This window comes from Nannospalax galili, unplaced genomic scaffold (assembly GCF_000622305.1).
Source record: "Nannospalax galili isolate Female #2095 unplaced genomic scaffold, S.galili_v1.0 scaffold186, whole genome shotgun sequence".
NCBI classification, from domain to species: Eukaryota; Metazoa; Chordata; class Mammalia; order Rodentia; family Spalacidae; genus Nannospalax; species Nannospalax galili.
The window spans coordinates 9,848,334-9,871,239 of NW_008358774.1; positions in this window are offsets into that span (position 1 = coordinate 9,848,334).

Sequence of the window (22,906 nt, forward strand, 5' to 3'; positions counted from 1 at the left end):
TCTTTCCTTTGTCACCCACCAGTCTCCTCAATAGCACCTATTGGACACCTATGTTGCCTGCCATTGATCTGTGTGCTAGCTCCATCATATGCCAAGTTCCCCATCATAAATGGGTGTGTTGCTGTAGTCTCCTCTGGACTACTGACCTGTTTATCTGTGGCTACACCAAACCCATAATGCTTCATTATTATGGCTTTGTGATGTGTATTATAGTTGGACAAAGGTAACAACACTTTTGCTATTCTTTTTCAAAATTGATCTTATATTAGTATTTTTTATATTTAGAATAGTTGTTGAATACATTTTTTAAATCCTGCTGCAATTTTTACTGACTTTATAAATTAATTCATAAAGACTTGCTAACAAATTTTATCACCAGAACTTTTTCTTTGAAAAACTGACATCCTGAAAATCCTTCTTCAGGCAGATAGAGATTGCCTTCTATCATGTGACTCTTTGATCAAAACCCCTTGATAAGGTAGAGCATGTGATTTCTTGGCTGTCCTGTTTTTCTTGGGTCTTTATTGTTTAGGATGAATATCTCCATAAACATCACAAGTTGTTCGTATTTCATGACTCACCAACCTGCTCAGTCCTTTTGAAACCTCTTCTAAGCTTCCCTTTGTCCCCTTTTCGTGGGCCATCCCAGAGCCTAGTGCACACATCCAGGTGGAGACTCTGTCACCTAGTCCATCAAACATAAATTTGGTATTGCTTGCCTTGTCCAGGTCACTGAAAAAAAAACACAAGACAAGGAAGTACTTACATAAGAGCTGTGTCATTTTACCGGAAACTTCAACCCCAAAAGGCCCAGGTCCCTGATCAGTCATCCGTCTGCAGACAGACAGTTGTTGACTAATTCCAACTTGTTTGCAGCATAAGGAAATCCGTCAGATGTCTTATTTCCTAATACAGTCTTGCTGTGCTTTGGCTGCTACCGTTTGTCCTCTACTAGTATGACTTCCTGTCAAAGTTGAACTGATACTGATAGGTCCTCTTGGTGATCTCATTCCAACATCCAATGACCACAACCTTTTTTTCTGTCATAAACATAAACTCTCTTTTCTTTTTATTTAATTTTAAATTTTTTAACATTTGTTTGTTTAGTGTGTATCATGTGTGAGTGTTAGTGCCAGTGCACGTGTGCCATGGTATCCCTGTAGTGGTCAGAGGACAACTTGCAGCGTTTGGCTCTCTCCTTCCACCATATGGGTTCTGAGGATCAGATTCTGGTTGTCAGACTTGGCAGCAAGTACCTTTACCCACGGAGCCATTTCACCAGCCCCCACAAACTATCTTCTCAATTTCCAAAGCTGGCATCTCAGAATTTTTAAAGGAAGAAGACAAGGGCCTCTTGCCTATGTCCTTCTATCAGCGCTCCACTTATCCCAGCCCAGGTCTCTCATTAGTGTAGAGAATATGCATTGGGTTTTAAAATCCCATATTCTAACAATACAGACCACTTAGCAATCAATCTCTCTCTCTCTCTCTCTCTCTCTCTCTCTCTCTCTCTCTCTCTCTCGCCAAGAAAATTACTGGAGCTCTCTCGCTCTCTCGCTCTCTAGCTCTCTCTCTCTCTCAAACTGGGTATTTAAAACAGCATAAAATTGATTAAGTCTGACAGTGAGAATGATAAAATCAAGACATTGGCAGAGATGTCTCCTCTAAACTGTGTAGAGGAGTCCTTTGCGTATTCCCAGTTCTTGGTGGCTTTCTGGCAATCTTAGGTGCTGTTCAGGTTACAGATTCATTGTTCTAATTCCCCATCTTCACTGCCTTCTCTCAGCATCACTGAGTTTCTACCTTGTCATCTTACAAGGACACCAATCAGAATGTATTTTAAATAATAAACAGGTTGGTTTTTTTTAAAAGATGTCTGCCAGGCTGGAGAGATGGCTTAGCCACTAGGAGCACCTGCTGAGGACCTGGGTTTGATTCCCAGCACCCACAGGGCAGCTAACAACCATCTGTAACTCCAGTTCCAGGGGATCCAACACCCTCTTCTGCTCTCCTTGGGCACTGCATGCACATGGGGCATTTTCATACACGAAGGCAAAACACTATAAAATAAAAATATTTTTTTATTGTGCCTGATAAAGAGGAACTAAAAAGGACATATTTCTTGCAGTCTCTTTCTCTTTTGATGCTACAAACTGCATTTGTGGAATTTTCACCAGCCAGCTAACAGACAAGATCTTTTTCACATAAAGCCTAGGATTCTTAGGACTCATAGAGAGCTGGGAAAATACACCAGGGGGTGCTTTTAGGGAACCATGCTACTTGATATATAGACTCCTAACACCTGGTACATCAAGGTTAGGCCGATTCCTGGAACACTATGAGTTTATAGAAATGTTCAAACTTCCTCATGTCTCTGGGAAGGAACTCTCATCTTCTGACGCACACCAGTAGCCTGAGCAAAGTAAGTGGCCATAAAAGAAGGGTCACTCTAGCGCCTGGCTCAGGTGACTCCACTGCCCTCTTCCTCTTTCTTTCCCTTCTTTCCTGATGCACACAGACTTGAAGTAGTGCTCTAGACAGTGCAAGAAATAAGGCTTTAAGAAAAAACATGGAAGATCAACATCATTTGGTCTCTGTGAGCCAAGGGGTCTCAAGCAGTGCCCCTCGGGACCAGGCACTAGAGGTAACTACTCAAAGGGGAAGCCCCACCTGCTTGGTGTCTAAGGTCTGCAAATAGGACAACTGGTGCCCTACAAGACCCTGAACTACAGCCTTGGTATCAGGGAAAAATATTTCTCATTTTCAAGACTTCAGTTGTAGATCCCCAATGAAAGTCTACAAATAGGAAGATGAAAGAAGATACAGATGGTAAGCAGCTAAAGCCACTAGACTCATAAACATATATGGAGCTGCCTTGCGGTGTTCCTAGAAATAATGTACTCAGTGTCTTGCACCTTCGATTATGGGCTACAGCCCCAAGGCCACTATGTATGGCCATTATTGGAAGCCAGATTTACTCCAGTCCTGGAACACGGAATCACAGGCGTGAAATAGCTTTGGCTACTGAGGTAGAATGGCTCATTCAAGTGACACAGCTAATCAAGCACAGAATAGCCAACACAAAACAAAACATGGTTTGACGTTCTTCTACACAATTCCCATTTTCTCATGGCCCCTTCTTCTCAAAACCTGTAAGATACTTTCTTACAGTTTTTCAACTTCTAAAAACTTTTAATATATTTTTATTTTATATGTATAAGTGTTTTGCCTGCATGTATGTTAAGTGCACCATGTGTGCAATATCTGTAGGAGCCAGAAGAAGATGTTGGATCCCCTGGAAGTGTTGTTAAAGATGGTTGTTAGCTGCCATGTTGGTGCTGGGAACCAAATCTGGGTGTTCTACAAAAGCAGCTAATGCTCTTCACCACTGAGCCTTCACTCCAGCCACAGTTTTTCAGCCTTTAAAAGATTAAAGAAATGCTAAGACTCTTTCAGAAATGAAGCTTGATGAGTAGTGGATGTAATACTCTGAAAAACTGACAATCTGCAGAAAATTAATCATTTTCTCTACCTAAACTGAAAAAGAAAAACCACACGTGTGTGTGTGTGTGTGTGTGTGTGTGTGTGTGTGTGTGTTAGTGCTTTCTCTTTGCTTGGTCTTGATCAATTACATGATGATGCAATGAGAGTCCAACTTTTCAGACAAATTGAACAAGTTAAAAGTAAGATTTTTAACTTTTGCTGGGGATTTTTAGTGCACACATTAATTGATGCTTGATGTAAATTTCTTACAATAGTTAAAGGAAATCAGAAGTGTATCCTATTCATTTGATTCACCTTGTAAGACTAAAGTTAATATCTCATCCATTTATTTTTATTTCATGTGTATGAATGTTTTGCCTACATGTATATAAGGGCACCCATATTGTGCAATGCTTGTAGAGACTAGGAGAGGGCATCAGCTCCCCTAGAACTAGAGTTATGGATGGTTGTGAGTCACCATGTAAGTGCTGGGAACTGAACCCAGGTCCTTTGTAAGGGCAGCCAGTGCTCAGAACAGCTAAGCCAGCTCTCCAGCCCCGAGACTAGTTAAATACACATTAGACCCTCTCTATTCTCTCATCTCTTTTACTTTTTTATCCCTTTGTCTTTTGATGTCACATTCTGAATAACATTTCCTACCTTCTTTCCTGGTTCCCTAATTTTTCTTCAACTACGTCGGTTTGATGAATTCTCAATTTCAGTCATTATGGGATTTGTTTCTCTGTATGGTTTCCTCTCCCTGTAGTTATTACATTTGTCTTTTCTCCCCCTCCCCTTTTGGTACATGTTGTGGTGTATGTACACTTGTTGAGGAGGGTGTACATGTCCATGCTTGGGCATGCAGAAGCCAAAGGAAAGCATCAAGGGTCTTTCTCTATTACACTCTAACTTTTCAAGACAGTGTCTCTCACGGAACCCAGAACTTGATGTTTTGACTTGGTTGGCCAACTGGTCAGTGAGCTCATGGGATTCTCTTGTCTCTGAGCCCCAATGCTGGGGATACAAGTATATGTGGCCATGTCCAGCTTTTACATGGTTACTGGGGATTTGAACTCAGGTCCTCTTGCTTTCAGAGCAAGCATTCTTACTCACTGAGCCATCTCCTTAGCCTTCCTTCATTTCTTTAAACAAAATAGTGTGTAAGAAATCACAATCTGCTAAATTGTTTTGCTTAGGCAAAATTATTTTAGGGCTTGCCTTAATGAACTTTGCCGTATAATTGACCCCTTTAACTCACTTTGTATAAAACTGCCACATCCCTTTGTCCCTTTTAATCTTAGGCAGTTCAATATTTTTATTTATCTTTGTTTTGTTTTAATTTTTTCTGTCTTATATGTATTTCAGACTTTTGGTGAATCAATATAAGTGTCGTTGAGGTTTCCTTTGATTAAATTTATGTTTAGCATTTTTTTCAAGAACACTACAAAAGCAACACTGTGAAGGTCTCAGGATAGCACATTGGAAGCGTGTGATGCTGATTTGTCCTGCTGCTATTGACTTCAACGTCACTCAAGTTTCTCTGCTACTGATTTACTGTATTTATCTTCATGACTAGTATGTGTCAGAAGGATGATTTAATATGCACGATTATCCTGGTTCTCATACTGCTTTGACCTCTCAAGCTCAGCATCTATTGACAATTCTCAACCATGATGATTATTACTGTATTGTCCGTCAAATGCTAGTTGTCAGTTCCCACCCTTTTTTTACTTTATTGATTGGAATTCTGTGCTAAAGGAGAGCTCTTATTTCTCTCCTGTTTGTTCACTTGTTCCGTTATTTAGATCACTGGGACTCCTGCGTTATTCTGCTCTATGAGTAGTAATTATTGTCATTTACTTTGTTTTCCTGTTGTCTCAGGCTACACCATTTTTTTTCAGTTCACTCTTACATGCCTTTTTTTTTTAGAGCTGAGGACCAAGCCCAGGGCCTTGCCTTGCTAAGCAAGCGCTCTACCACTGAACTAAATCCCCAACCCCTTGCATGTCTTTTTACATGATGGACATATGTGCTCAGTACTTCCTTGCTTTCCAGTAGTGTCAGATACTCCGGACTCTTCTGCTGTCCCTTTCCTAGACCTGGAAACTCCATCTATCCAAGGAACAGGAGCCCTCCATTTTATTTGAAAATGATATGCAGTGACCAGATTTGTGTGCCAGAGTGCCCAGTGGTACCAATAAATTATTGTTTCTAGGATCTAGGAAATATGTGTATGCAGACAGATCTAGGAAATATGTGTATGTGCACACACACACACACACACACACACACACACTCAAACACACACACACCCCATTCCTATTTCTATAACTGTTAATCTTCAAATATGTTAAATCCATGAATTCACATTGATCTTACAGCCTAACACCACAGAATTTTTGCCTTTCCTTACATTTACCTCCTTTTTCTGGCCATCGGAAATCTGACTTTTACTTTAACAATGTATTTATTTGCCATGCGCATCACATCTTTGCATTTTTCATCAGTTCTTTTGTCCATCTTTTGTTCTCCTTTATTTTTCATTAATAATTTAAAAGTTCATTTTAGACCTGAAGAGATGGCTTAGTGGGTAAAGTGCTTGCAGCCCAAGCCTGACGGCCTGCATTAAGATCCAGAACTCACATAAAAGCCAGATGAAGTAGTATACTTGTCTGTGACCCTAGAGTACCCATCCCAGGAAATGAAAACCTGAGACACAAGAATCCCCAGACCTGCAGGCCAGCTAGCCTGACTTATGCCACAGTGGACCACAAGAGAGACCCTGTCACAAACAAGTGAAAGGTAAGGATTGACACTCAAGATTGTCTCCTGACCTCCACAGGCATGCCATGGCATGTCCACACTTATACACACATGAACACACATTCATGCACACACAGAGAGAAATCAATTTTTAAAAAGCTCCCTTTTACATTAAGGTTACTAACACTTGGTACTTGCCTGTTATAAACATGTATTTTTTCTTTACATTTTAGTTTTTGCTTTATAGTAGTTAAAATGTTTTTTATCTTTTCAAGAGTGATGGACATGTTTGATACCTTCAAAAAATCATGTGTGTATAGTGCTAGACACCAAACCCAGGGCCTTGTACATGCTAGGAAGAGCATAAGCTACCCTTGAGCTATACCCCAAATTCTGCTTGAGATCTTGATCATGGTGATACTACACATTTGATCATACTACACACATATGATCAAACTCATATATATGTATATACATATATATATACATACACACACATATTTTTTTTTGAGAGAGGATCTCCCTGTACCCCCAGCTGGCCTGGCACTCCCCGTGTCCACCAGGCTGGCCTGGATCTCACAGAGATCTGCCTGCCTCTGCCTCCCTGGTGCTGGGATCGAAGGCCTGTGCCACCACGCCTAACTAAAAATATATATGTTTAATGTGTGCATTTTGGTATATGAACTACATATAAATAAAACTTGCATTATTCTTAATTTTGATTATAAAATGAAACTCATCAAAGCTTTCAACTATATTCGGTTTCTCCAAAATAAGCTTCAATTAGTGAAAAGAGAAAGTTCATGTACACTGACAAGTTGTACCTCAATGTCTCAAGCAGGGGAATTAATTAAACTGAATTGAATTCTGCCTTCCCTGTGAGCTCATGTCCCTCACATAACTGGAGAAAATCCACAGAGAGAAACATCTCACTAATCCACACAAATGTAAATGAAGCCTAGTCTGAATGAGATGTCAGTGCTATGAATTCATTCAAGAAAATGCTGCTCTGGGGCCTTCAAATAAAGTAGCAGATAATGTGCAAACATTTAAAAAATAGTAGCCATAATCACATCATCTAAGCATAAATCTAAGCAAAATGCGGCTATGATACTACACATCTTAAATCATCTTATCTAAGCTAAAAATCCTCATAAATGTTGTGCTATCCGTATTTCTACTGTGTAAATATGGTTTTCCTGGGAAGCCATAAAGGAATATCTTCCTCTGATTCGGGAGGGTGTCAACAGCTCAAAGAATGACTCTAACAAATCTAGATTGCCCAAGGAATGAGTTTTATTTGGGGTTATTTACAGAACAGTAGATAACTTTGAGGCACCATTCCATAAAGACCCCCCATCCCTTGTTTCTTTTTTGTTTGTGCAATATATAGGCAGCAAGTAGGCATGGAAAAGTGATCAGTGATCTCTTCAAGAGATGCTTTTTCATAGTAACAACACCCCTCTTCCTAGGAGGGGGGTGTTAACAATATCAGTATCCATTACCTCCTTCCTCGGATGTGTAGTTTTGTTTATGTTCTTGCCTTGGTTATGGACCAAGTTAGTTATCCCTGGTTGGTTATCATGATGGCTTTTGCCCCCAGATGATAACAATCATGTCAAACCCCAAAGAGCAGTTTCCTACACTCCACCCTGTCCTCTATGCTTTGGAATATAGGTGGAGAGGTAGGTACTTTTTGAACCTTCTAGAGGGTATTATATGGGTATAATAGATGACATTTGTGTGTATTGAGTGCCAAACATTGGGCTGTTAATATCATAAAAACAGTATAGACTGCAGCAACAACCACTCATTTCTAGAATGACACACACTCTAGGTTAGAAGGGCCTGGCTCTGACTGTGGGATAGTGACTTGAGTTGTTGGGAAAAAAACCCACCATGTACCTCATCTTATTTTGTAACATCCCTTTTTTAAAATCCTTGTGGTCCTCTGGCTTAACAGAAATATGGTGGCTTATAGTTTGGGCAATAAAGTTGGCCAGGACTTCTCTTTGTATTAGTGTATCTAGAGTTCTTGCTTGGGAATAGAAAAAATTAAGTAGGTATTCCCATCAAGCTGGGCTTCTTGGAAAAGAGCTCATACGATTAGCAGATAACACCACTTAGCTGGTAGAATGGAAAAATTCTGCCGGCAGAAAAGGCAGCCAAGGATGCACCTGCCAGTCCAGTCACATGGAAGGCATGGGCAATGAGTCCTATGTCATGTCTTCCATGAAGGGAGACAGAAAGCCCCATGTGAAATAGAAACATTTTATTTTCCTAAGCATTTTTCCATATCTGCAATACTGTACAGCAGCCACCCATGTGCCTGTATACAGCAATGTGTGTGCATCATTTTATCTGAGTAGGTCCAGTGGGGCATAATCATATAAATGTTTAAGTTAGCCATGCAAGCTAATCTGTACCAAACAGTGGCATATATGGGCTATATGTTTGGCTATAGGTATGGCCTCTGACCTGGGCAGCAAACAGGTGCTCTATACAGGTCCCGAGACTCTGGGGGTTGGAGTTCTAAAAGGTAGGAGGAGAGATGGCCACTGACCTGGGGAGCAAGCAAGCACTCTATGTGGGTCCTGAGATCAAGTCCCTGCTTAAGGGCAAACTATTGCATGTATGTGAACTTCCCAGAGACATGTCAAAGAAAGTCTTCTTCCACATCGGGATGACTCAGTAGCCAAAAGAATGACTTGATCCAATCCAACTTGTCCAGTGAGTGAATTTTATTCAGGGTTTCTTAAAGAGTGGTGGGTGACACTGGGGCATATGCCCCACCTAGGTCCCACCACTCCTTGGTTACATTTCTTTGTTTACTCTAAGGGTGGTAAACAAGAGGGAGCAGAGGTCATGCAGAGAGTGAAGGAAGTTGATTAGCATTCTCCCAGGAAGGCTCTCCCCTGTCCAGGAGGAAGTGCTGCCAGCTCAGTATCCATCATCCTGTCAGGCTGATGTGTGTGTTCCTGCCTTGACTGTGGGCCAGGATCTCTAATCAGTTATCTTGACAGCTTTTGACCCAAGGGGTAACAGTCATGTCAAACCCAGAAAAACCATTTTTCCCACAACTTCTAAACTTCTAATGTATTTAGCCATCTTTTTTTTCTCTACCAATTGTTTAAAATTGTAAAAAAAGCCCAGAAAATAACTATAAATGTTAAAAGAAAGACATTTTAATAAGCATTTTAACTACATAAATTTATTAATTATATATATTATTTAGTCCCACTGCTTAGAATTTTCAAAGTAGCTTATATACCATCAGTTTTGCATTTAACTCTTAATAAGCTACCATAAATGTGATATATTTATATAAAAAGTTACTCTAATTATCATCTGGTCTTCATAATGTTAAGAGCTTCATTCTCGTTGTTAAGAAAGGCTTACTGGAGAAATGGGAGTATAAAGAATAAGCTCTCAGACTTTGATGAAATTCTAGCAACCTCATTTTGTGCTCATGGTTAAGGGCTAATTGTGGCATGCGTAAATTAACATTAAGGAATTTAAAATTAATTAGCATTAAGTCATTCATAATTATATTGTAAATTACTGGTTCAAGTAGCCCTGTGCTTAGCAGGATTGTAGACATCAGTGTTCTGCTGGGAGAGAGGTGAAGAATAAGGGTTGTCTGAAATAGTCCATGTTGTACAGGGTCACCTTAGAAAACATTTGAAGTGATCATCCTGGAATAGCATACAGCATATGAAGTCTGGTTATCACTTTCAGCTTAATCACCAGGATAAAAACAAATGAGAAAAAGCCCAGAGAAACACAATTATGTGCGGGTAAGAGAAAAATCTATGTCTCGCTTCCTGTTTCCTCACCCAGTGAGAATCAGAGGGAGGTGACTGGTCAGAAGGTTAGTAAGTTTACAAATCTTCCAGGTGTTCCTTTCCTTAAGTACTAGAGTGGGAGGGGATTTAGGGAGTATATGCGGCTGAAATAAGGACCTGAGTCTAGACAAAGTGTTTTGGTTCAGAAATGGGAAGGAAACTAATTTCTTCAGAAAAAAACTAGAAATCTCTCTGAGACATGGAGGCCATATGAACGGGGCTCTGGCTCCTGGGACAGAGGTGGTGAGATCTTGATTCTTGGACGACCAGTTCAAGAATTCCCTTCCTAGTTCCACCTTACAACATCCCAGAGGGCATGACGAGGAGGGGTATCCTGGCACACAGGTGGAAAGCAGAAAATTTCAGGGTGTTTTTTAGAAAATAAAAGAAATTCTGTTTTTCCAAACTTGATAGCGTAAGCTGTAATACTGATTGATGCTTACTTGATTTTTTTTTTAAAAAGTCAAACATTTACTAAAATTACCTTGATTTTAAATAAATGGAATCAGAACTATCAAAAAACATAGTCACCATTACCATCCTGGGGAATCCTGCTAAAATTTGAAAATTATTGGGCAGTTTCTGAAGCTCCTAGATACTGGTATCTCCCCCAAATCAAAGCTGTAGTTCAGGGTAGGGATGGAAATTCTGTCAGGGAATCTTCATAAGGAAATATGAAGGAGGAGGTATGGGGGAGGAGGGCTTGTGGGTGAGGTGCATATGTGCATGATGGGTGTGTAGAGGTCAGAGGACAACCTCCGATGCAGGTCATCAGGGTCCTCCCTCCTCTTGAGACAGGGTCACTATTGGCCTAGAACTTTGCCATGTAGGCTAGCTGACCCATGAGCTTCCAGGGAACTCCCATCTTCACCTTCTTCCCATCTTGCCATCACTGTGATTTCAGGTGTATAGCGCCACACCCAGCTTTTTGCACAGATTCCGAAGATCTGCTCGTAATGCAAGTACCTTACCAACTTAGCATCCCCCTAGCCAGGAACGATCTTTACAAACTGAAAGATGCATAGGTCCTGCAGAAGGGGCTTTTTAGAGCCTCTGTTGGGGAGGGTGGCTAGAAAGAAAGCTCAGAGGTTAAGAGCACTGATTGCTCTTGTAGAGGACCCAGGTTCAAATCCCAACACTGGCATGGCAGTTAACAACTGTCCCTATCTCCAGTTCCAAGGGATCCCATGCCCTCTTCTGACCTTCGTGAACATTGTATAACATGAGTGCACCTACATGCATGCAAGCAATACACTCATATACTAAAATAAAAATAATAAAAAATAAAAATATTTTTCAAAAAAAGGAGCCTCTGTTGAGGGAGCTGGGGAGATGGTTATGTAAGAGTGCTTGCTAGTAAAGCACAAAGACCTGAGTTCAAAGCCCACATAAAAGCCTGGCATGACTACAAGAGCCTGTAACCACAGTACTGGGACACTCGCTAGCTAGCCAACCTAGTCAAAAAGGGTGAGTGAGAAAGGTTTAGCAAGAAACTCTGTCTCAAGCAGAAAGTGACAAAGAGGAAGACTGGACATTCTCCTCTGGCCTCTGCACAAGTGCATGCATCTGCACATATAGATGCATACACACACATAAACCACACAAATAAATAATTTTTTTAAAGAGTCTACTCATAGATTTTACAGACAATTCTGGCTTTTCTCTTGTAAATGATCTTTTAGAAATCAGAGGCAACATTCTTGAAATGAAATTTAAATCTAAAAAAAAATTTTTTTAAAACTATTCTAATAATGTCTCATTTTGAAGTTTATAGATGGCATTTTCTGATTAGATTAAATAATGTCTATATGCTTGAGTAGTTAGCAAGTTTTCTTCTTAGTATCACTGTTTCTTTTAGCATCTCTTAGTGGTAGTATCACCCCCCCAAAAAAAAACAAAAACAAAGAAAAAGGGACCACAGCATGGTCTGTGCCTGAGTGTAGTACACACTTCTGCCTTTCATGACCGTGTAGAAAGAGCACCCAGTCAGGATATGTGTGTTACCATATATGGGAGTAAAGAAACTGAACTGTAAAGGGAACCAGTGGAGGATATAAAAGGCTGGGTCGTCTATGTTCTAGGCTCTGCTTTTGAGAACCAGTTCACAGAGCCGGATGCTAGCTCAATGAATGGCTTTCTGGTGAAAAGAAATGCCCTGGTCTCTTGTCTCTCTGCAGCATCGTTTCTATATAAATACAAGAATCTAATTTTGGTGTCATTTCTTATCTATCCTGATGTCAGAAGTAAACTGTCTAAATATCAATTTCAAAATTTAAAAGTAATGAATTCCAATTCCTTACCAATAGTTAAATGTATACCTTGAGCTGTCATGACATCTAACCATCACACATAGTGTCCCCAACATCCAGAAGGAAATGACCGCCCTTCTCTATATGATGTAAAAATGGTTGCAGGTCTGTCTTTTGGGCCCTGAGAGCTGGCAATAAAACCATCCCACATGGAAATTGAAGTACAGCTCACAACCTGGGGCAATTAAAAAAGTTGTTCTTAAAACATTTTACCAGGTATTACGTATTTATTATTGAATAATTATATGACATCACAGAAGGCCTGATTACAGAGGAAGAAAAGAAAGCCCTATGATGTTTTACTTTTAAAAAGAAAACATCAGGTAACTCATAAGACTGCATCTTTTAATCAGAGTTTGTTCTAGAGGTTGCATCTTACTTCCTCTGTATCAAATAATCAAGTTTTTATTTCTTTTGGTAGGTTCTCAGATAAATACTGAAATGCGTGGGTATACGAATCAGAGTTTTCTGGCAAAGACCAATATCTTTCCATATATGTTTCTATGAAGCTGGATCATGAGACTAGAGACTGAGAAGCCTGATGGTCCTTTATCTACAAGTGGTGAGGAATCTGGGAGAACCAGTTGTGTAAGGTATAGTTCCAGGCCAAATTCACAGACCTGAAGACAAGAGGAGTCTATCACATAAGCCCAACCCAAGGGTAAACCCTGAAAATTAGGAGCACTGAAGTCTAAGGGCAGAGAAGGCAAATGTCCAGCTGAAGCTTGGAGGAAGCTTGCCCTTCTCCTTCTACCTGTTTTGCTCTGTCCACACCCACAATGGACTGGATGATTTTGGTCCACACTGGTGAGCGTTATCGTTCTTTGCCCACTCAAGTGCTAATCTCTTCCTGAAACACTCTACTTGCTTTGCCAATAAAGTTGACACATGGAATTAATTATCACAATGAGTAAACAAAGTTCTATAGTCACTTTGAAAACATAAACAAATGTGATAATAATCTCTGGCACTTGCTTGATGTTTTACAGTATTAAAATGTCCCTCCAAGTTATTTATGTCATTTGATAGTCATTCATATGTAATCATTTTCCCAAGTTCAACAGTACTGGTTAACTCTCCCAGACCTGATTTTAACTGATGAAGTTCAACTGGAGTAGACCTATGTTATCTTACTGAATATTTTAAAATAATTTTGTCCTATTCAGTTACAAGTTTACCTTGTATAAACATTGTTACCATTTTTTTAAAAAAATCCATTCATAAAAAGCATTTCAGTCTAACAATTGTCCCTCAGTTTTCTTGAGCAAAACATAATTTTATGTGTAATGACTCCTCAAGATAGATTGGCTTATTAAAGAATATCAAATCCACAATTTGACTGATTTTACAGTATTTGACTGAAACCTCCTTTAACCAAAGACATTTCATGTCTGTGTCTATTGCTACATGAATGATCAAAGGTGAAGCAATTCATCCCTTCTACTTTAATGTAGATTTTATTCAGTGTTTATGACAGAACCTAAAATGTTCCATCCTTGAACCCTTGAGTCAATGGACGCTAATGTCTCTGGATTCTTTTTAAAAATATTTACTTATTTTTATGTGTATGTGTATATTGCCTGCATGTATGTAAGCTCACTCATGTTGTGCAATATCCACAGTGGTCAGAAGCAAGCATCAGATTCCCCTGGAATTGGAGCTACAAACAATTGTTAGCCACCATATGGGTGCTGGGAACCAAACCCAGGTCCTCTGCAAGAGTAGTCAGTGCTCTTAACCACTAAGCCATCTTTCCAGCACCTGAATTTTTTTTTTTAGTACCATGGAATTGACCTGTTTGGAAGATTCAAGAAGAAGCCTTGTACAACCTATATCTACATCCTCTGTACCAATAATATTGAGGCTACGTGTAACTACCATTTAGTGTTTCCAGCCCAAGTCCACTGAGTAATTTCATTCAGAAAAGCACACAGGAGAAACCAAGTTTTCTTATTTTGGACAAGAATGATGTGTAACTGACTTTTATTTGGACTTTTCCCAGGAAAGTCAGTCTATATTATTTTTCATCTGTAGACAATTATATCAAATGATATTACTTGTATATCTGTGGGACTCCCTCTGTGTGTATATGTATGTATGTATGTGCATTTGTGTTTGTGTGTGTTATGTGTGTTTGTATGTGTGTGTATGTGTGGGTGTATATGTACGTGTATGTGTATATGTGCATTTTACTTTGAGTTTTAAACTGGCTCTGATTTTTTAAATTATATTTATATTTTGCCCAAAATAGCTTCAAATTCTCCAGAGTCTCAAAGCATGGGAAAAAATAAATAATTAACTTCAAGTGTTTAAAAGATACTTTTATCTTGAGATGCCATAAGCTAATTATATCTGCTGAAAAGGAAGCTCTAAATTATTTGTGGGAGTAATGGAGGTAATGTTTTAGGGAAGAGCACTCAAGCCACCCACCCAAATGGATCAAGTTATAACTACTGTGAAGAATAGATAAAGGGTTTTCCAAGTGGGTAGATTTAGTCACCTCTCTTTTCTTAGATTTAAGAGTAACCATTGCTTACTATCTCCACTGAGGTCTAGCTTCTGAGCATGGTATCCCAGAGTTTCAATCTTCTTGTCAACAAGGAAGTTGGAAGCAAAACTCTGAGCATTACTTATCATGCGTTATCCATGAATTTGGCTGCCAAACTATGACAAACAGCAAGGAAGGCTTATGTTTGAGGAGGATATTTTTGTTTTTTCATGTTTTCAAATAATTGTGAGCAAATTTGAGATCTAATGTTTTCTTCCTTATTGAGTGAAAAAAATGTCACACTGTCACTAAGACCTATGAATTTTTAATACAATAGATTTATATTGTGCTTATAAGGATATGGAAGGCTATCTTATTATAGAAGGCTTAGAGAAAATTTTGGTGAAGATATTTGCAAACTATGATGAAAAATGTAGGTTGGTTATAGGACAGAGAAATCTAAGCTTTCAAGAGCGAAAGAAAGTGGTGAGTGGTGCCCCTTCCATGCATCAGCCTGAGGTATTATTTTGTAGTCATTCATTTATCTAATAAGTAATACTGAGAACATATTTTGTATCATGAACTCTCTACTCTATTTTCAAAATGAAAACAGAGTTTGCAAGCAATGTTTTATAAGACAAAGCTTCCAAAGAACATATCATGAACCTATGCTTCTACAAATACATGAGTTTAAAAAAAGTCTTCTGTCCAAACATGATGATTGGCTATTAAACATCCCCCAGAAGGCTTGTGTGTGTAAAGCTTGGTCCCCAGCTGGCAGATGCAGTCACTGGGAGGCGACAAGATCACAAGTGGCCTGCTCAATGGATTCTTCTACTCATGGACTCATAATGTGATGGTGTTCTTGGGAGGTGGTGGGAGCTAGAAAGTGTGGAAAGGTTGGAGGAGGTAGGTCACTGAGGGCATGCCTTCAATGGATATGACTTGTCCCACCCCTATGTTTTCTCTCTTCCTGCTTCCTGACTGCCCTTAGGTGGTCATCTTTCCTCTACTATAGTAGCACAGCTACCATGATACTCTGCCTCACCACCTCAGGCCTAATAAGACAGTCAGCTGACAACAGACTTAAATCTCTGAAACCATGAGCTAAAACAACTCTTCCTCCCATGAGTTGTTTATGTCAGGTGTTTTAGCACACTGATGAAAAACTGACTATCAAAATGGATATTTCTAAAAAGAGATTGACTGGGAATATTTATCATGACAATCAGTGAATTTATCATGGCAACCAGTGAATCAGTTATGTGATGGTTGACTTGTTATGTACTTCATAACTTTTATTTTTCTTTCTTTATTAAAAGTAGATACAGGTCTGACGTGATAGTTCAGCAGTTAAGAGCACTGACTCCTCTTGCAGAGGACCCGGGTTCGATTCCCAGCACCCACGTGGCAGTTAACAACTGTCCCTAACTCCGGTTCCAAGGGACCGGATGCCCTCTTCTGACCTCCTCAGACACTGCATGACATGGCAGGACACGGTGCACTTACACACATGCAGGCAATACACTCATATACATAAAATAATAATAACTTTAAAGTAAATACATGCCCTTATAAAATACTGAAAAAATATTAAAATATCCATTACCCACAACCCTACCTCCCATATATAAATGTTTTGCTACATTGCTTTCTAATATTTTATGAATTTATATATACCTTCATGAACAACAGTATCTTTTTTATTTTTACTTTTTAAAAAAAAAATTAAGGCAACTACTTTATTCTGAAGAAGGCAGAGACACAAGCAAATCTGTGTGACCACTTCCCCACCCAGGTACAGTGAGAGAGAAAAGCATCCTCCATCTGGTTAGCTGCACTGGATACAACTGTCCCCTTCGGTGGGGTACATGTAGCTTCACAACTGACAGACACCTGCAGAATTACCCTCTGGGACATAAAGCAGGCATCTTGTTGCACATGAATGCACTAACCCGGGACTCCCAGACCCCTGGTCTTGACAGAGTTAGGGAAAATTAAAGGAACTTGTTTACATTTTTGCAGCTTCCAAGTAAAAACCTCTTTTATAGATTCTTTCATTAAAAAGATTCTGATCAGATAATCTTGCCAAGGTAAGATCAGCTAGCATCAAGCCCACGCAGAAACGCGGAGAGATGAGCAGCCTTCTGATGGGGAGTCGTAGTGGGGCCTCATGAGACGCAGTCACTGTTCATGGACCTCCTGTGCTGTTCCTTCCAGATACTTCGTGTTTGGTGCCTGGGCATCAAAATGGTGAACCGGCTATATGGCGTCCACAAGGACTCCCACAAACAGCCGCATGCCTTCACACAGTTCTCATCCAGAGTGAAGTGGTGATAGATGTTGTGTGAAGTGTAATCACGTCCCTCTTCTCCATGGAAATCCGAACCCCCCTGTCCTCCTTGTCCCTGATATCGTGATGATGTCCATTCAGGAGCTTCTCTCTCTCTGGATCTTTTCCAGTTCTGGATCATTCTTACACTTATCAACAACCTGCTTCCAGTAGAGCACCGGGAGCATGCGCCATGTACCAGGTCCGTGTGGGCTGCCTGTTCCTGTGGGCTGCCTGTTTTTTTTTGTTTGTTTGTTTGGATTTTTTTTCGGTTTTTTGAGACAGCGTTTCCCAGTAGCCCCAGCTGATCTGGAACTAGCTATATAGGATCAGACTGGCTTCAACCTCACAGGGATCAGCTAGGATTAAAGGCATGCACCGCCACACCCACTTAACTATTTTGTATCTTGCTTTTTCTCTTAGAATTGTTGTTGGATATTTCTTATATTATTAAAAGTTCATTGCAAAAACACTTCTAAAAAGATACTAGTACTATATTTTATAAACTGATTGTATCATAAATTGATTCGAGTGACAAATATATAGTTTTACTGTTCATGAGTAAAGCTATAAAAATATACTGTTGAACTTTTACAATTATGTTATTTCTACCTCTTATTTTCCAGAGCAGTTAAAACAGTACACAAATGACACAATGGCATTTGATAAGATAACTGCTTGATTTTTGTGCCCCCCTACCCACGTCTATAGGAAAAAAAAATAGCTAACTTAAATAATGTTGGCTGGATTGACATTCTAATTTTATGAAAAGGTACTCTGATATAACAAACTGCTATATATTTGCACAAACACAAAATATACAAATGTTGATGAAAAAACAACATTCCTAACAAGGAATGTTGCAGTTGGCATTTCTGAACCAGTATGAGGTGTAAGTATTTAGAGGCCACAGATACGATTAAAAAAACATGGGTCCTGAGCCAAAATTATGTCATCATTTTTGCATGATACTTTTATTATCCTTGAAATTGGTCACTTTATTACTTTCTATTTTTTCTTGTGTTTAAAAAAGTGTACCCGTATAATCCAACATTAAAAAGTTGTAAGTTTCCCAGCACTCGGGAGGCAGAGGCAGGTAGATCTCTATGAGTTTAAGGCCAGCCTGATCTACATAGTGAGTTCCAGGACAGCTGGGGCTACAGGGAGACCCTGTCTCAAGGAGACCAAAAAAAAAAAAAGTTGTAAGTTTACAAATTACTATTCATGAACTAAATTTACAACATTGGGAGGTAAAACAGGTTTGTGGATATGATGCAAAGGCCCTACATGAGTAGCTTCTTACTTAAAAAATATGATGAACTTTTCTCCAACTTATCAAGGGAAGCATAGAATTTTTAATCTGGTATTCTATGCTGTGTTGTTTGAATGCAGTAATATATCATGGTGTACCTGGGTTAATTCATTCTATAGGCTCTCATACAACTGCTATGATAAACCCAACATTCAATGAAAGTACCTTGCCAACTCTTGAAATAATTTCCAAAATATTTTAAATGTTCAGTTGCAAGAGTTCAGTGTTCTGCCATCTGAGCCTTTGCCCATAGCAGTCGGAGGCAGCATATTAATCTTAGGACTCTGTATATCGTAGGATACAGGAGTTTATAATATATAGAAAAGTCCATGGACACTGGAATAAAAAAGATCAGGACTTGAATGTGACATATGTAACTTGGGACAATCATCTATAAAGCAGAAGTAAGAATAAAAACTTGGGCTCTTATGAAGAAACATATTGATTAATGTATGTAATATATCCTATGATAAAAGCTCAGTAAAATGATGACTGATTTTTTTTTTTTTTTTTTTTTTTTGAGACAGGGTTTCCCTGTAGTCCCAGCTGCCCTGGAACTCACTGTGTAGACCAAGCTGGCCTTGAACTCACAGAGATCCACCTGCCTCTGCCTCCCAAGTGCTAGGACTACCGGCATGAGCCACCACACCTGGCTCATAACTGATATTTTTAAGCTCTTTGTGTTCATGCGTTACAAGTAAGATTTATGTGACTTTAGTGGACCCATGCAGATAGATCTTCCAGAGGGCAATGACTTGCAAAATTGCTTCTCGTGTGAATCAAAATCCTAGAACCCTCACAGAGCAAAGATTTCTCTACTAGTTGTGAAATAGATGTGTCTCACAAAAATTGTTAGCAGAGTGGCTGATTAGTAACAAAAATTGATCTATTTGTCACTAAGGACAGCAATTAGGAGTAAAATGTCTCCACCCCAAGAATGGATTTCCTATACTCCAGTTTCATACAGAGCACTCAGAGATTGTATTTTATTTTCTCCATTAGAAAAAAAAGAACTCTACAACTTTAATGTAGAATTAACAAGAAAACAAATTTGAGGGTCCTGCACACATTAAATTAATTGGAAGATAGGAACTAAAATAACAACTTGCAAAGTACCATAGTGATTCAAGTAGAGTAGCCCCATAATGGGCACATTTTAAGTCCCTAGTCTAGTACACTGTGCATGCTGGAAGCCATACACACTTAGGTGTGAATAACTGAGTTTCTTCTTGTAAGACTGTATTTATCCAGATCCATAAACCACATCTCCAATGTTTGAAACAAGGGGTCCCAACTATGCCTACCTGTGAGAATTGCCCAGAGAAGTTTAAAAAACAATGATGTTTGAACTTTCACACCAGAACAAATAAATCAGACTCTCTGGGAACAGGGACTGAGTACAGCCTATTTTGACCTAAGCTAGTGGGTTGTAAAATTTAGCATGCATCAGAATTACCTGGAGGACTGCTTGAAACATGCTTGCAAGTGTGTGTCCAACATAGAGCTTTTGGGTAGGGTAGGTGCTCTAAAAATATTTGCTAAGCAAATATTGCCACATTTGCATTTGACAAGAACAAACTTCTAGAACAAGGTTAAATTACTGGTGTTCATGGATACAGTTGGTCTTCCTTGAGCTCCTGGAACTCTGCAACACTTCACCAGCAGATACACTCAAAGACACTTCCTTACGTTCATGAGATTCCTAAGGAGAATCTGAGACTTAAAAATGGTTAAACCACATCTATGGGAATTAGATGTCATTTTCCTCCAAGGTTTTGTCTTCGTTAAGTAACTAAGCAGAGAAAAGCACTTTTCGTTGTTACAATCCCTCAAAAATTCAGTATTGACAATCAATCAAAGAAAGAAAGCATTTCACTTTTTTGTTTGTTTTCTGAGACAGGTTCTCATGGAGTCTAGGCAAGCCTCAAACTTACTATGTAGTCAAGGCTAGCTTTGGCTTTGAACTCCTGATTCTTCTGTGTCTACCTCTCAAGTGCTGGGTTGGCAGGCATATTCTTCCACTAATGTTTTCATTTGTTGAAAAAAGCAAATGATCCAGTCACGGTGGTATACACCTGTAATTTTCTAATTTTAGTCCCTCTTTTTTCCTCTCTCGGTACACAAAATTGACCTTTCAGAATTTTCAATTGCATGACAGTTGCTTAGCTTTTATTTTTAAAAAAATTGGGACCCTGTGGATGAACATCTGCAGTGTTCCCAAAAAGATTTCCCCGTAGATACAGTTTTATGCCCCTGTTTAAAGAGTACTGATGTACCTATCATTATAGTTTTTCTCCTTCCATGATCATAAACATATGATCCATTTTTATCATCTAAAAGACATAGGAACTGGGGAAATTTTTATTTTATTTCTATGAGTGCTTTGCCTGCGTGTATGTAAGTGTACCCATATCGTGCAATGCCCATGGAGGTCAAATGAAAGTGTCAGATGTCCCTGGAACTGGAGTTATGATCAGTTGTTAGCCACCATGTGGGTGCTGGGAATCGAACCCGGGTCCTCTGCATGAGCAGCTCTTGCTCTTAACCACTGAGCCATCTCTCCGGCCCCTTAAGCTCTCTCTTTCATAAAATGGAAATACCATTCACTTCCCTGCCTCTCTCACATAGTTGACACAGGAGGCAATTAATATGCTAATATGAAGATTCTTTGAAAATTGTTCAATGCCATATAAATGCAAGACTGTATATTCTGTCAGTGTTTTGTATCTGTTTCAATTGCACTGTATGCGCTGGTGCTTGTTCATGGTATCATTTTCCCCTGTGTGCTCCCCATGAAGCACTGTGAATGTAGCATACCAGTATTTCTCTGAATTGGGTTTGTAGACCACCTGCTCCAAATCACCTGGTATACTAGTTTAAAGGGAAGATTCTTAGGACCTTCACCTCCCCCACTCAGTGAATTATAATTTTTATAGGGTAAGGATGAGAATGGAGAAGACTTGATTCTGTGATTTCCCAAACTTCCTCAGTGGTTTTTATGCAGATAGAAATCGAGAACCACTGGACTGGGTTGGCAGGTTCCTTTCTAGTCCTCATTTAAATCTCTCTAGGAAGAAAAGGTAACAATTTCTCTTTGGCTAGAGGACAAGCAGTATAATTTTCCTAATGCATTTTCCTGATTTGAATCCCATCCCAGGGTCCTTAGAGATCCATCACTGAATGGTAGACTTCCCAAATGGTAGACTTCTTAAAAATTGGTTTCCCAAGATAACTTCCACTTGTTCATTAAATTAGGGTTGTGTGGGTTTGACCGAAAAAAAAATATACTACCTGCCATGTTTGCTAACAGTCAAACTGAATGTGAGCTATGTAGAGTGTCCCTGTGGACCTAGGAAACTAGGCCAGCTCTTCCTGAGTAGTGAAGGCCATGAATAATGTACAGAGAGCATACCTACTTTTCATGATGTTCTTACTGCGCTAACATTTGCAATTACGTTAGGATATAAGAACTGCAGGGAACATAGAATAGAGCATATCAAAATGCTAATAATGTTTTATTTTCTCCAATAACAAGATATGATTACATCAGAGAACAATGACTAAAACGCCTTCTCCCAATATAAGACAGTAAGAATCATCCCCATTGAGAGTTCTCACTTAGTGTCAAACTGAATTAGTTATTTTATATGTATGTCATATTAACTCCCACTACTTCACCATCAATGCAAAGTTTGTAAAGAAATTAAATGTTTGGCAAAGGCAAGAAAACATGAACAAGCACTCTGGATTCTTTGATCCAATAGGTGAAGCCAGAGATCCTGGTTTGTCCTAACGGTTATTCACTTCAGCTCCACAGTGGCATTTGCCAGGAAATCTTGTTGGACAAAGTTATAATTACTGAGCCACCCAGTGAAACTGCCCAGGGGAAATGCAAGACATTCTCTTGGGAAAGACAAGTAAACAGATTTGGAACACCTAGTACTGTTTGGTTTTTCCACCTTTGATGCTGAGAACAGAGTGCCAGAATTGAGAAGCATAATTGTCAGTTAACACTTAAAAACTGTCCATTTGTCTCTCTACCCATAGATTAGTACAGCTCTCAGGCCTCGTCAGAGAAGTTTCTATGGATAGTAGACAAGCAATTAATAAAGAAACTCACAACTGGTCAAAGTGCAGAGAATAAGTATCAGTGGTGTGCTGAGCTACAAATGGAACATCTATATCACCTCTCCACAAGGCCCAGAGAACCCAAGATGGGGAGGAAAGATTGTAAGAGCCAGAGGTTACAGAGTGAAACAGCATCTTCTGGACATGTCAGGACTGCTGCATGTAGGAACTTATGGCAGCTTTGGTTGCCTGAACAAGACCTTCAAAAGGTCAAGCCAGTTAGCACTGTAGGACAGAGAAGGGAGG